The following is a 13,316-nucleotide window of genomic DNA, read 5'->3' on the forward strand; positions in this document are numbered from 1 at the left end:
AGAAGCACTTTAGAGCAATGATGTCTATATATAAGCTGCTGAAGTACTGTCTTGTCGTCAGTGATTTTTATGATGATATTCTCTAATGCACTTTACAGAAACATAACACTAGGCAAAGCTTCCTTTTTATGAAGGAAACAAAAAGAATAATATATGGAACATAGCATTAGCACAGAGGTGGAATATCAGACAACAAAAGCTGATCTCTTGTTTCCTTTCTCTTTCCCCCGTTTCTTTTGTTATTCTGATAAGATCACTGTTATGTTCATCCCTTTCAATCTCAGTTTTGTCACCCTGTATTAGGAAAATAAGACTTTCTTGTCTTCTACTAACATTAGAACATGGTATCTCTAGCAAACATGTTCAGAGCAGATCCTGTAGCTGTTTGGGATTAACAGTGAGGGACAAACATAATTCAAGTAACAGCTTGGGTATTTGTCTAGATGTTTAATACCAAACAAATGAATTTGATGATAAATACAAAGCACTAAAAAGGGCAAATACTATCCACATATATAAAATAGTCCGTGTGTACAGTGAAGAGGTCAGACAAAACTGAAACTCGTAAGAAAAGACTTTCCCCCAAGAAGAGTTAGATAAGTACTTACTAAATGTTTTGGTTCTAGTAAAAAAGCATTAATAAATTATGTCAAATTAATTGCAGGATCCTTGTGTTTTCACAAATACATACCTGCTTGTTTTGTTCACAAATTTGATCAATTTCGCGGTATTTTGGGAGCATTTTACAGGTGCATTGGGGGGCAGGGGGGAGGCAATAGACTTGAGTCAGCTGCGAGAAAAACAGAAGCATCAGCTTTCCATGGGCAGACACAGCCAGTCCTCCAAATACTTTGGCCATGAATGGATAGATCCTATAGACATATTACATCCTAGTTTGCTGTGATGTGACAAATGTTATGGAATAGAATACACCTTTAGGCTATCTGCCCACATAGCCATTTGACAAACTCAAACACTGCATGATCAGCAGTGGGTTTGGTGTTCATACCCTCCCAACTTCTTACAAGAAACAAAACCCAGTTCTGATTAAAGAAGACATTCAGGCCCACTTGGAAGACAAGAGCAGAGAACTCCCGATTTGCACTCCTTGTGAGCCCTGGAGGACCTGGTGAAACTGGTACTCAATACAGAAATAGCATCAGGATTGGAGCATCTGAGATGGTCTGTCAAAGGCCTTTGACAGATCTTGGAAAGGTTCTGCTGAGAACAGTGTAAAACCATTGCAGCAATTTCTTTTCATTCAAGAGATGAATGTCTGGCATATTTATTTCATAAAGTGAGAACCAGTATCCCAAACAAATAGCTAGAATGAGTATTATTCAGTCTTTTTCCTGGCAACCAGCTTAAACGACCGTGTCTTGCTTTTCTGGGAAACCTGCCAGGTGAGCTTTGAAAGGATTGTAGTGCTGACGGCAGAGTCTGGAGGGTTCGTTCCATGCACTAACCAGAGGTCTGCTAAAATAATCAGGAGGAGGAGGCAAGGCCTTCATCCTGCACAGGAGAAGAGGGCTGGAGCATAATGGCATTGCCGGGGGGAAACCAAGAAGGCCATTAAGCTCACTGGGGCATGGACGGTCTTTTACCATGTGTTTGCACAGCTCTAGCACTGAGGCACCCCAGAGTAAAGTCTTTAAAAGTGGTTAAATGACTTATGCTCTTAAAATCTATTTCCAAAAGTGAGTAGTATAACTTCCATTTACTCCCTTCACTGGGCCTGGGGTGCAATTCCACTCCCACTTGCCTTTTTTTTTTTTTTTTCTCTCATTCCTGATGAAAAAATTATTGCCTAGTCACTTACCTTGTTCACTTGTGATTCTGCTGCTTACAGTGACTGCGCCTCATGAAATTATCTCCACGAAGATAATTTCATAGAAGAGGGAGGTGGCACCAAATGATGTTTTGCCATTTTGTGATGTCACCACATCTATTGAAAATTAAGTTTTGAGGAAAAAAGTGAATAACCAAACAGAATTCTTAAATCAGAATTAATCCAAGCTACATAATGAAGAGCTGCCAAGTGAAAAATTTGCTACCGTGACTTACATATTGAACTGATTTAAATGACCTAATTTAGGAAAATGCATTTTAGAATGTCATTCTGTCAGTGTGGAAAACTGGTGCTGTAAGTCAGTAATCATCATCCTTGTGATAGTATTAATGTGAATTTTCCTATTATATAGTATAGATTATTAGCTGTTTCATCCCTAAGGAAAACACTGATATTGACAAAGGGAGAATTTCACTTTGAGTGAAAAAGCCACACTTGGCAAGGAGTTTAAAAGCAGAATAGTATTTATGTAAATATAATGACAAGATTATAGCTGATCTCCTTGACATTATTCTTCCATGAAATGATGGAAACATTAGGAAGTTATCTGAACTATGCTAAAATAGCTAAATATTGAAAGGAAACCTTACAGCCAGCTACACTGAGGCAACATCTTAAAAGCCTATTGTCCACTCCTGTTAGGAGTAGATGACTCACATTACAGGTGACTAAAACTAAACGGAGCCTGTTACAGGTAACAGTGCAAACCACCACAGAGCAGCTGATAGAAGAATTGACCTAAGTGATCACAGACCTTTATGTTGCTTGTTCACTCTGTTTGAGTTTTAAAGACCCAGAAATAAAAATTGAGGCAAATGATGTATATCTTTAATGCAACTGAAACATGGTATTCATGAGTATACCATATTTATGTTTCTTTTAAAAGGTAGAAGAACAATATTGCACCACTACACCCAGTTACAAGAGCAAGTCACCATGTCAATGGTCATACTTGTGAATTAGTTTCAGGCTCCTGGTAGACATCATTAAAAAAAAAGTCAATCAAGAGCAGAACTGCCAACTACAGCATTAGGGTATTAAAAATATAGAACAATATCTATCACCCCAATTGCAACCTTAAAACTGCCTAACAGATCATTGTTGGGAGGAAAAAAAAGTCAACCACAGACTAGTGTAATCAAGAGACTGATTATTTGACTGAGGAAAAAATTAGTATCCTGTGCATAGAGAGGTTTCTTTTTGGATTACAGTGACAAATGCTTCCTGATCTTTCTAAGACCTGTACACATTTGCTGATGGTTCATTCAACAGCCCTTACAAGAGGCAAAGATTTTCTTAAGTAGGTGCTTGAAACTGCATTGGCATTTTTAGAGGAAAATCAAAACAGTTCCTTTGGTCCTGGTTTGTGAATGTAGTTTCAAGAATGTAGTTTCAAGCATAAAAGTTTTAAAAATCAGTGCAGGAGCCTTTGGGAACAGTATACAAAAAAGAGACACAATACGGTAAGCAGACACAAGTAACTAAACAAATTAAAACATGCTTGGGTCAGGACAGCTGCTATAGTTTTCTACATGTTATTTTAAAAAATCTTTATTTTAGATATTTTTCCTGATAAAAGTACTTTATACCTTTCACATTTCCTATAGTAGCAAAGCCAAACACTACTGGGTACTACTGCTACTATGCAGGAAGAGAATCATTTCAGAGGTCTTCAATTTCTGAAATCCAGTTTTATTACATACATTTCCTGACAACTGGGTTCCATTTTCCTCTGTCACAATATAGAATTATTTGAACATATTTTAAAGTTAGTTATGCTAACCTGTACTTCAAGAGCAGTCACAGTGTTAAATGATACATACCCATTAGAAGGAACAAGTTGAAGTCATTGAATCCTTTATACAACATTTTTGTAAAAATTTAAACATCATTTTGAGAAGCAGGAAACGTACCAGTCCAGTGATATCTGTCATTACTCATTTTTCACATACTCGACATGATTATTCATTACTCAAAAATGACATAGTTAAATGCTAACTCTTGCTAAAATATTGATCATAATATGTGGGGGCATATAATTTATCTGAATCAAGTGAAATATGTTTTCCTCAGCAAGATGATGAAAGCTTGTCTCATTACAGCATCATTTCTACTGAAGTTTCCACCATCAGTTAGTTTAATGACTCTGGGAACATTTTAATTGAGAAGATCCCTGTGTAAGTTGCTCATTCAAGACACATGGATGGGTTTGGATTTGAGAATGAGAGAAACGTGCAGTCAGCTGTGCTCAGCCTGGGAGTACAGGCAGAAGGCAGAGAACCAGGTGCAACAAAATACCCAGATCAGGAGAGGCAGGAGAATTTGGAGAGGAAAAGGAGAGGTGTTGCAAGCCAGGCGATGTTAAAGGAAGCAACTGGCAAATAAGAATACTCAGGCTGACAATGTGGTGTACAAATGTGGTTTGTTTAAATTGTTCTCACCTCCTGAAAAAAAAAATGCACTGAAGCCAGTGGAAAACTACACTGCCCTTTGAAAGTCAAACCTGATAAGAAAAGGTACACGTGGCTATGACCAGCCCTGGTTTCACTCTGAATATGTACTTCATAAAGGAGAACAAATTAGCCCACACTCTTGCATCATCCCCTGCCTGCACATGATTCACAGACATTCAAAGAAAAACTCAGAGTAAACCACTATTTAATATCAGCTGCATGTAGCTGGTCAGCAGATCTGTTCAAGTGGTGCTCTGCTCTCCTCTGTGGGGATATGAGCTGGGTCTTTAGATTTCCATGAAGTCTGGGATTGCTGTAAGGAGTGCCAAAGTGCTGGCACCAAAATAACTTGTGGCTATCTTGTCCTTGTGTTACTACTGTAGACTATGTTCCCTGTGTGTAACTGGAAGTTACTGGAAGTTACTGGAAGTCCCACATACTTCTCTGAAAATAGAGTAATCTAGGAGGAAAATGGATACAAGTAATGTCCTTATATAATCAGAAAAGTATCCTGTGGATGGTGACTTTTATTTCTAACTCCTAGCTACTGAAACAAAAGCTAAAAAGAACTTGAGTGATTTGCCTGAAATCACAACGTTCTACGTATTTCAGTCTGAACATCAGATCAAGCAATAGGGCAAGGAGAAAGAGCCTCAGGTTGTGCCAGGAGAGGTGTTAGACTGGCTATTAGGAAAGATTTCTTCACTGAAAGGGCTGTCAAGCCTTGAACAGGCTGCCCAGGGAAGTGGTGGAATCACTGGTGGTATTTACAAGATGTGTAGATGTGGCCCTTGGGGACATGGTTTAGTGGTGGGCTTGGCAGTGTTTGGGTAACATTCGGACTCAATGATCCTAAAGGTCTTTTTCAACCTAAACAAATCTATGATTCAGCTACATGGAAGCATTGCTGCCACAGTGCATCTCACATCTATAAATAGAAGGAGCAGAGAAAAGCACAGCAGTTTAAAAATGTCATTTCTATTAGGAAAAAAATGGAAGGGGATGAATCTCTGAATATTTCTCAGAATGCCATTTTATTTAATGCATCTAAACCTGGAAATCTTAAGCCTAGAAAAGAAAAAAATTAAAACTAATAGGATTCATTCTAAACAATCTCACATTCTACATAAAGAAAATGAAGTGTGTGACATAAACACTTCATAAGCAAGATGATTTACATTATTTTCACTTTGTTTCAGATTATTTGATATAAAAATATACAACCCTGCATTCATTTCTAACTTGTTCTTTAGAACCTTTGCTGAACCTTTCTATGAAATCATGCACATGCAGTATCAAAACAGAGATGGGAAGTAGAATGTGCTTCATTATGGCAAGTACAGCTCATATCCTCCTCCACAACACAATTTATTAGTATCTAATAGAATTGTAATGTTTCTCATTCTACATTTTTACAGCTGCATCAAAATATTAAAGTGTGAATTGCAATTAAACTCACACAGTGCTCTTAGCATAATTTCCCTTGTATTAATACTTAGCAAACCAAGTTATTGGCGTAATATTACTCTTGATACTGGTTGTCATAAAGGGATAAAGCCTCCAAATAGTAATAAAGTATATTTTACTGGAGAGAGAGCAGCAGTACAAAAAAACATTATGCTACTGGAGTTGTTAATTTCTGTGGAAGGGGGTGGGGAGAGAAAGGCTTTTGACTCCTTAAATTATAGTTTGCAGGTTAGTACATCAACTCACTTTAATCTCACTAAACAGGTAATTTACTTGCTTTCTGAAAGCACCCATGTGCAAGGAAATGCTAGTGCACTCCAGGGATGATTCTAAGATTGATTGCTTGGCTCTAGTCACCAATAATGGTATGAATTCTGCTAAGCTCCATTTTAAATGTATCTGAAATGTTGGAAGATTTTAGAGGGGCAAAAATGGAGAGGCAATATTTGTTTCCTGTAACCTCAATTTATGCATGTGTGGTCTGCTTGACTAAAGAATTTTGAATCAGAAGGGCTGAACTACAACTTGCAAATGGCAATATGTACACTGACTTGGGACAGAACAATTGCAGGTGTGATATCCCTGCTTATGTTATCCCTCAGGAAATTCAGAAGTTATTTTGTATTTCCCAGCTGCTCCTTAGATTTTCAGTTGGCTGTAGCTTTTTGTGGTTTATAGTTTGGAATTGAACTCTGCAAAAACGTGCTTATAGGAGAAATGGAGAGCTTTAGTATTTTCTTATGGAGGGAAGAAAGTGGCTAAATTAAATGCCATTAAGTGGACATGACTTTGATAACATTGTCTGGGCTAGATAGTTCTCTAAAAGCATCTGGAAGTAGAACTTAAATGTCAAGAATTAAATTTTTCCTGCTTCATTTAGGAACACACCAGGTAAAACAAACTATCTCCTGTTCTAAGTGCTGACCCATAGTGTAATCAGAAGTGGAGCTGCAGTATGGGCTCGTATGCTTGATCAGGCTGTGCCTGCTTCCCAAGAGCTGGAAGCAATGAGGACTTGGCCATGCAGGCTGCAACCAAAAACCCAGTGAGGTTGTGCAGTTTTCCCTGTAAATCATGTCATGAAAACAAAAGACCATTTTATTAAGTTAACAATAAAATCCCAGTCTCAGGGTGATGCTGAAGGAGGTTTTGAAAGATTATCTTGACTTATTTCAGATAGGGTTGTGGTTTTGCAAACATCCAGTATGTGTTATTGATAAAGGACCCTCTTATAGTTGTTTCCTTCCAACTTGCAAAGCTGTTTCTGTCAGTGGAGATTTCTCTCCCTTATAGAGAGAAATCCCTTTGCACCATGATTAAATACCACTGGTTAGGAGAGGTGAATCTGAACAGATCCCCAGATTCAGGTCCATGCAGTTTCACACATCATGGACCAAAATACAAATAAAACAAACCTTCCAAAACTGCTGCAAGCTCCAATCCTACCTTGCATTGATGTTAGACTGTTTTTAACAGATTTGGCTTGTCTGTGACTATTACTGATGATAGATGCTCTGATCTGGGTAGGCTGAACATGAGGAGTCTGTATCACAGCCCACAGAATCAACACTGTGGTGTCTGGGATTTGCTGTGTCATTCATGAACTGCCAAGATAACTACATCATTGCAATGTGTCACACATTTCATATTTTTCCTCCCCTTTTCTTCTCCTTCCCTTGTATTTTATCTCCCAGAAATTTAATCTCTCCTGCCTAAGCCACCAGCTACCAGAATAGACCAAAGCACTTGAATATGATGAAAAGGCCATTAATTGCCACCAGCCTGACCTCCCATCAGAGGCTGCCTCCCTCCTCACTCGGTGTGGGGAGGTTAATCTCCAAACTCTGTGCTGCTGTACCCAACACAATAATCACTCCTGAACTGCAGCAGTGGTGACATTATTCTGTTGGTGAGGCTATGAGAACATGGGGAGCTGAAGACCACAAAAGTAGTATGGTGACAGTCTATATTAAAAAAAAATTAAGTATCCAAGGGTCTAACCCAAAGTTTATTTAAATTCAGTAGAAGTTTCAAACGTGGCCCCTAATATCTTCAGCGCATCTTAGAAGAACCTTGAGCACCCAGGGCTGTGGCCAAGTTTACCCATCTAAGTTTGGCTGAAACTAAAATTCTCCATTCCTTCTCCTCTATTCCTCATGGCATGTTTCCTAATAGTATAATTTACAGAAAAATGATCAAAATATCATTAAGAAATGTCGGTACTCTCAGCCAAGCTCCTTTCAGACATATAAGCAGTGTGTGGCAGGCATAATAAAGTCATGATTAGGAGTGTCCTTTAAATCACAGGAAAGGGAGGCAGAGTAGATGCAGCCTGTTCCATCTCTGAACAGGCTCTTTGCGTGTCTGTGTACAAATACATCACCAGCAAATGCCTGGGCATAACTCAATACTTTCATGCCTGTAAAGATATTAATACTTCTGCACTACCCAGCAATAGCAGTAACATCATCATTTTCTCCCTGGACATCAAGAACCATGGACAAACCAGTCCAGAAGCTGCTTCCCTGCTCAGCCCAGTGTTGGGGCCAAGGAGAGGCAAAGCAGCAGCTGAACCACAGAGAATGAGAACAGAGGCTGACGGGATCCTGGACATTAGCAATGGACACAGTTACCTCAGAGTTAGATGAAGAAGGGGCAAAGGACCTAGAAGAGTCATAGTACTAAAGAATGTGTTCTGCATGAGCACCACCAGTTCTCAGTCTTCTCCCAGCCCTGTTTCTGCTAACAAGCCCATACACACAAACCAAGGCAGACATGCATGTGAGAAGTGATCCATTTGTCCCACAATAACATTACTCTAATTAGTCATTTATCTTTAGCACTTAGAACTACATCTGAAAAGGAAAATACATTCTTCACTCCCTGTTCTTTTCCTACAAAGAAATAACAGTATGGCCTCTGTGGAAAACACACTCAATAAGTGAGTTTGGGTAACACCAGGAGCTTTGTGAAACAGTGTTCAATAGTGAGTCCAAGAGAAACTGAGAAGAGACTGCATGCTAATATAATCAAGAACATATCTATGTGTAGTGCTAGGTTTGTGTTGACTGCTTCACATTTTGAAGAAAGAACCCATGAGACAACAGAAAGGGGTGAGCCCTCAGAGCTTTATTCCAGGGAGTTATTCCTGGCTAACTTCCAGAAAGGATACTCCCAGGGTGGATATTTCTATTCTAGGACACAAATACCTCATTTTGGATTGCTTTAGTCTTTTTAGAAACAATAGCTCACCTGTTATATTTGGCAGATTGTGCCAAATCCTCTTCCCTGGGTAGATACCCTCTTTATTGTAAGGAGCCTATTCTTAGGTCCAGATAAAATATTACATGACCAATCTAGACATGGATTAAAGGAAAATGTGTGCATGAAGTATTTAATATATATAGCACCTGTCTGGAATGCTGTGGAGTTCTAGATCTTAACTGTAGCTCCAGCCTAGGACCAGGGGATGGGCAATGCAGAGGCTTCAGTTCACTTGTGGCAACATTGCCATGGATATGCCTGTGTCACTGTCAGTCACAAAACAGGTACCCCAGGAGTGTGTTGGACAAGGAAGCTCCTGATCCTCAGACACTGTAAAGCAGTGGGGTCAAGCTTATCAAAGGGTTCTCTGTGAGCCTGTTCCTCTCTCAAAACAAGTCCTTCAAATCCTAAATCCACCTATGTCTAGGTTGCCAGATTTGAAGCAGATACCAGATTATTTTACTTCCTAAGTTTGGACACAGCAAACAAAAAAAAAAAACCCAAACCAACCCAAACCCACAAAGAAATACAGATGGGAGATGTGAGCTTTTCTTAAAGCTGAAATGATTCTTTCATAAAACAAAATATTTCTTTTAGCCGACTCTTGGTGTAAATATAATCAGTGCCAAAAGGTACACTGGCTTTCCTAGCCTCATTTGTCCATCTTAGTCATAAAATGGTAAAGAGGCTAAAGCCTAGATGCCAGCTAAAACTGTGGCAAAGCCACAGGTGAAGACTAGATTGTACTGTTCTGGTGTAAAGAGTGAATAAAGGTACCAAAAAGGGATTTGACTTATAGACAAGGTGACAGCATTTCTGAAATAAAAGATTGGAATATTTTCGCGGTGACTTTTTTAGGGTCGTAAAGAAGACAAAATGCCCATTTACCAAGGATGCGTGCTGGTGGTGTTATTGCCAGCCTGCAAGGCAATAGTGACACTTGCATATCACTTCCAGTGTAGGTTTATTTCCAGATACTCCATGTTCTGGAGACATTTATCATATGCTGCCAAACTAACGTTAACATCCACTTTGAGCAAAGGAACAGATTTAAATGTCTCTGCTGACCTGACTTTTTCTCTCTTCTGTTCAGCAGACACATCACTTGTTCTGCTGGACTGTTTATTCTTGGCAAACAGGGAACAAATTCTTCTCAGCCTTGGAAAACAAGCAGCTTGAAGTTATTAAGACAGAAAGAGAAGCAAAAGAAGGAAACCGGGTCACTGAGATGTCAGGAAAAAAAGAAATTGCTGGGATATCATGACAGAAAAAAAAAAAAAATTAAGATTGTCCCAAGTTTTGTTATAAAAGAGACAAGCAGGAAGGATCTTCAAAAGAAGGTAAGGATCAGATTGGTGCTAATACTGTGACTTCTCCCAGCTACCACAGGGATGGCAAATCCAATAGCTCATGACCAGAAATAAAGAGCAATTTTAGCTGGGCAAAGGAAAATTGATAGCTTTAAATGTATAATCTCTTGTGCTGGTGCCTCCCAGCAAAGAACAGAAGCTGGACTGGTGGGTTTCCAATGTAAACTTATGGCATCCTGCTTAATTCCACTTTTATTTAATGCCTCTGTCCTTTATGTGGCAGTAACTTTAATGTAATATTGAAGGCTTTGGGTTTTTTTAATAGCATCATAAGTGTAAATGTAATAGTTATATAACAATAATAATAAATCAAGAATGTACTCGAGTCATTGCAATAACTAATAATAACATTAAGACACAGTTTATGATGTATCTAAAGTTCAGTACCTTAGAGAGTTAATTAAGTCCTAAGTTAATTGGCAATGATCTTATTTCTAGACAGGAAATGTAGCCGATTAGCTTGTTTATGCTTAAACAAGTAACTGAGGTCACGACAAGACTTTTTGGGGTGTTATTGATTGATTTGTAATTTGTTAATTAATTTTGATTGACTTTACAAGTAACCTGCTTAATTCTTTGCTTCTAGGGAGAGGAAGCTACTGACACGACTGGTGGCAATGCAAAGTCACAGTCACCATTTTCACGGTACAAAATGTGTCGTTTTCATGATCCCACTTGTAAGATGCCACACTTACAAAGAAAAAGCTTTTGTGACAAAGTGCAAATCACCTTACTGCTTTTATAACTTCATGCCTACCTTTACCCATCATAGAGTGCACAGAACCAGCAGAGATGCCAAATTGTATTTAACCATTATGACAAGTACTGCTGTGTCACTTTCTGTTGTTAATTGCACAAACATTACCATCTTATTGCTCTAGGAAATTATTACACTGAAAAATAGTTAATGGATAAATATATGAAAACCAAACCCAGGTAATATTTTCCAGATTAGAATTTTAGGGAAGAAAACCAATCTTTTGCAAGGTGACTTGTTTACATTGCAGCAACATCTTGAAGCTTTTTTAATTGCAAGTGGCTTCTCCCCACATAGCCTTATCCAGATCCAATCCATCAGTTATTGCACAGATTAAAAAATACCAAGCATAGTGTTAAAATTCAGCTCATGGCAAAGGAGGAGCTCAAAAGGACCTTTAGCTCGTGGCATCTCCAGTGAAGAAATTCTTTAGCTGCACAATCACATAACATGGGATAAAATTAACAACTCGTTTACGTTGCCTTCTGCCATTTGGGACCAGAATAGAGGCACAGAGTAGTAAAATGCCAGCGGTGGGTGACAGTGCATGGGTGTGCATCTGCCTGGGACAGGCAGAGTGGGGTGAATTGGGCAGAAAAGCTGCTGCTGCAAATTCCTGTGTCCTGTGGGAGAGCCCCTCACCTGCACGGCTCAGGCACCTCCTGCCTGCAGTGCCCCAAGGGACCAGCAACACAAACAGATTTTCTGCTCCATGCAGACTGGGCTGGGTAACAGAGATGGCCTCCCTTCACGAGGCAGATTAACCCAGGGATAATTAGAGGCCACAAATTATATGCAAGAAATTTGTATCTAACACTACAGAATCAGAGGGGACAAATCAGTTCCAGAAGGACAAAGAGTTTGACTGAGAAAAAGTAACAAGACTTTTTTTAAGATCAGAAGCATCAATTGGAATTCTAACACTTTATAAAAGACCAAAGAAGCACAGATATGACTGTATTTGAACTACTACTGCCCAGGCAACAAACAGCAAATGGTATAAAATTGAAACTACTTCTCTGCTGTAGATACAGAGCAGTTCCACAGTGATAAAAATACTTTCCTTCCTTATCCTCATTCTGTCTTCAAGTTCAGTCCCTTTTTTTTCCTCATTAAAAATCCCATAGTTCAGGAATTAATTGACAAACCAGGAGGTTTTTTCCCCCCCTTTGTTAATGGGCCTGTTCTCACTTAAAATATTGTGGCAATTTAGAAATTATTCTTTACATCAACACAGCACTCTTCTACTTAGTTATGTTTTATTTAATTGCTGGAGTTTTCTACTTCCTTCAAGTCCCACTTCGGTATCCCCTGAGTACCACTATTTCACACTAGTCTGATTTTGGGCCGTACAATTCATAGCAAATCATTAATTTTCAGTTTTATCCTATATTCAGTGTTGAACACAACCAAACACTCCACCCTGACTCCCTCTGTAGCTGTGTCAGTGCTCCTCCAGCATGATCAACTCTCCAGTAGTGAAAGGTAGAAGTTATCCTTTGGATAAACACTTTCTTTGTAAGAATGATATCAACTGATTTACTGCACTTGTCTCCTCCCACAGAGCTAGCACCAACTTCCTAGACCAAACTGCTTCCAAAACTTGCAGAATTTTGGAGGCAGTCACCCCAACACTGAGGGAGGACATTTATTCACATATGCTGAGACTTAGTCCAAGGCTTCATTTGTGTTACAGGTCGATTTATTTCCTAAGAGTTATTGGACCAGTTCTAGTTTGAAACGTGCCTTTTTTAGCACTCTCTTATCCAGAAAGCAAGTCCATCCATTTAGGAAATTAAACCAAGGTATGATGTCCCCAGTATTACTGTGGGAGGGTTCAGGAATAAATGAGCATTTTAGAAGGAAAAGCTATGGGGTTTTTGTCCTGCTTATTATAATTTTCCCTACTCTTATGGTATGTCTGTCACAATTGCATCCTTGAACCTTAAGACTCTGCTGTGAGCACTTATCCTTTATTTCCACACTTGCAGCCTAATTTTTAAACTATTAGGGTGAATTTTTATTTCACTGGAGAGAGAGAGTTTGTGCTTTCTTGCTTATCTTTCAGCTTTTGTGGTACAAACACCTTCCACCTAGCAATCTTCTCCCTCCACCTGATACAGGGGAAATCCCCTACACCCAGAGATAAGGTCAGC

The 13,316-nt window shown here is 39.0% G+C and overlaps 1 protein-coding gene across 5 annotated transcripts in view; it reads right to left on the reverse strand.

Annotated features, from left to right (window-relative positions):
• Positions 1-13,316, reverse strand: part of AFF2 (ALF transcription elongation factor 2) — a 446,304-nt gene that overhangs the window by 352,608 nt on the left and 80,380 nt on the right. Inside the window, exon 2 of one of the 5 annotated variants that reach the window (XM_069015469.1) lies at positions 1,820-1,945. The exons of the other annotated variants lie outside the window; for them this stretch is intronic. The gene's annotated coding sequence lies outside the window, so the exon portion shown is untranslated. The remainder of the gene's footprint in view (positions 1-1,819; positions 1,946-13,316) is intronic. 5 annotated transcript variants of the gene reach the window in all.

This window comes from Aphelocoma coerulescens, chromosome 4A (assembly GCF_041296385.1).
Source record: "Aphelocoma coerulescens isolate FSJ_1873_10779 chromosome 4A, UR_Acoe_1.0, whole genome shotgun sequence".
Taxonomy (NCBI): domain Eukaryota; kingdom Metazoa; phylum Chordata; class Aves; order Passeriformes; family Corvidae; genus Aphelocoma; species Aphelocoma coerulescens.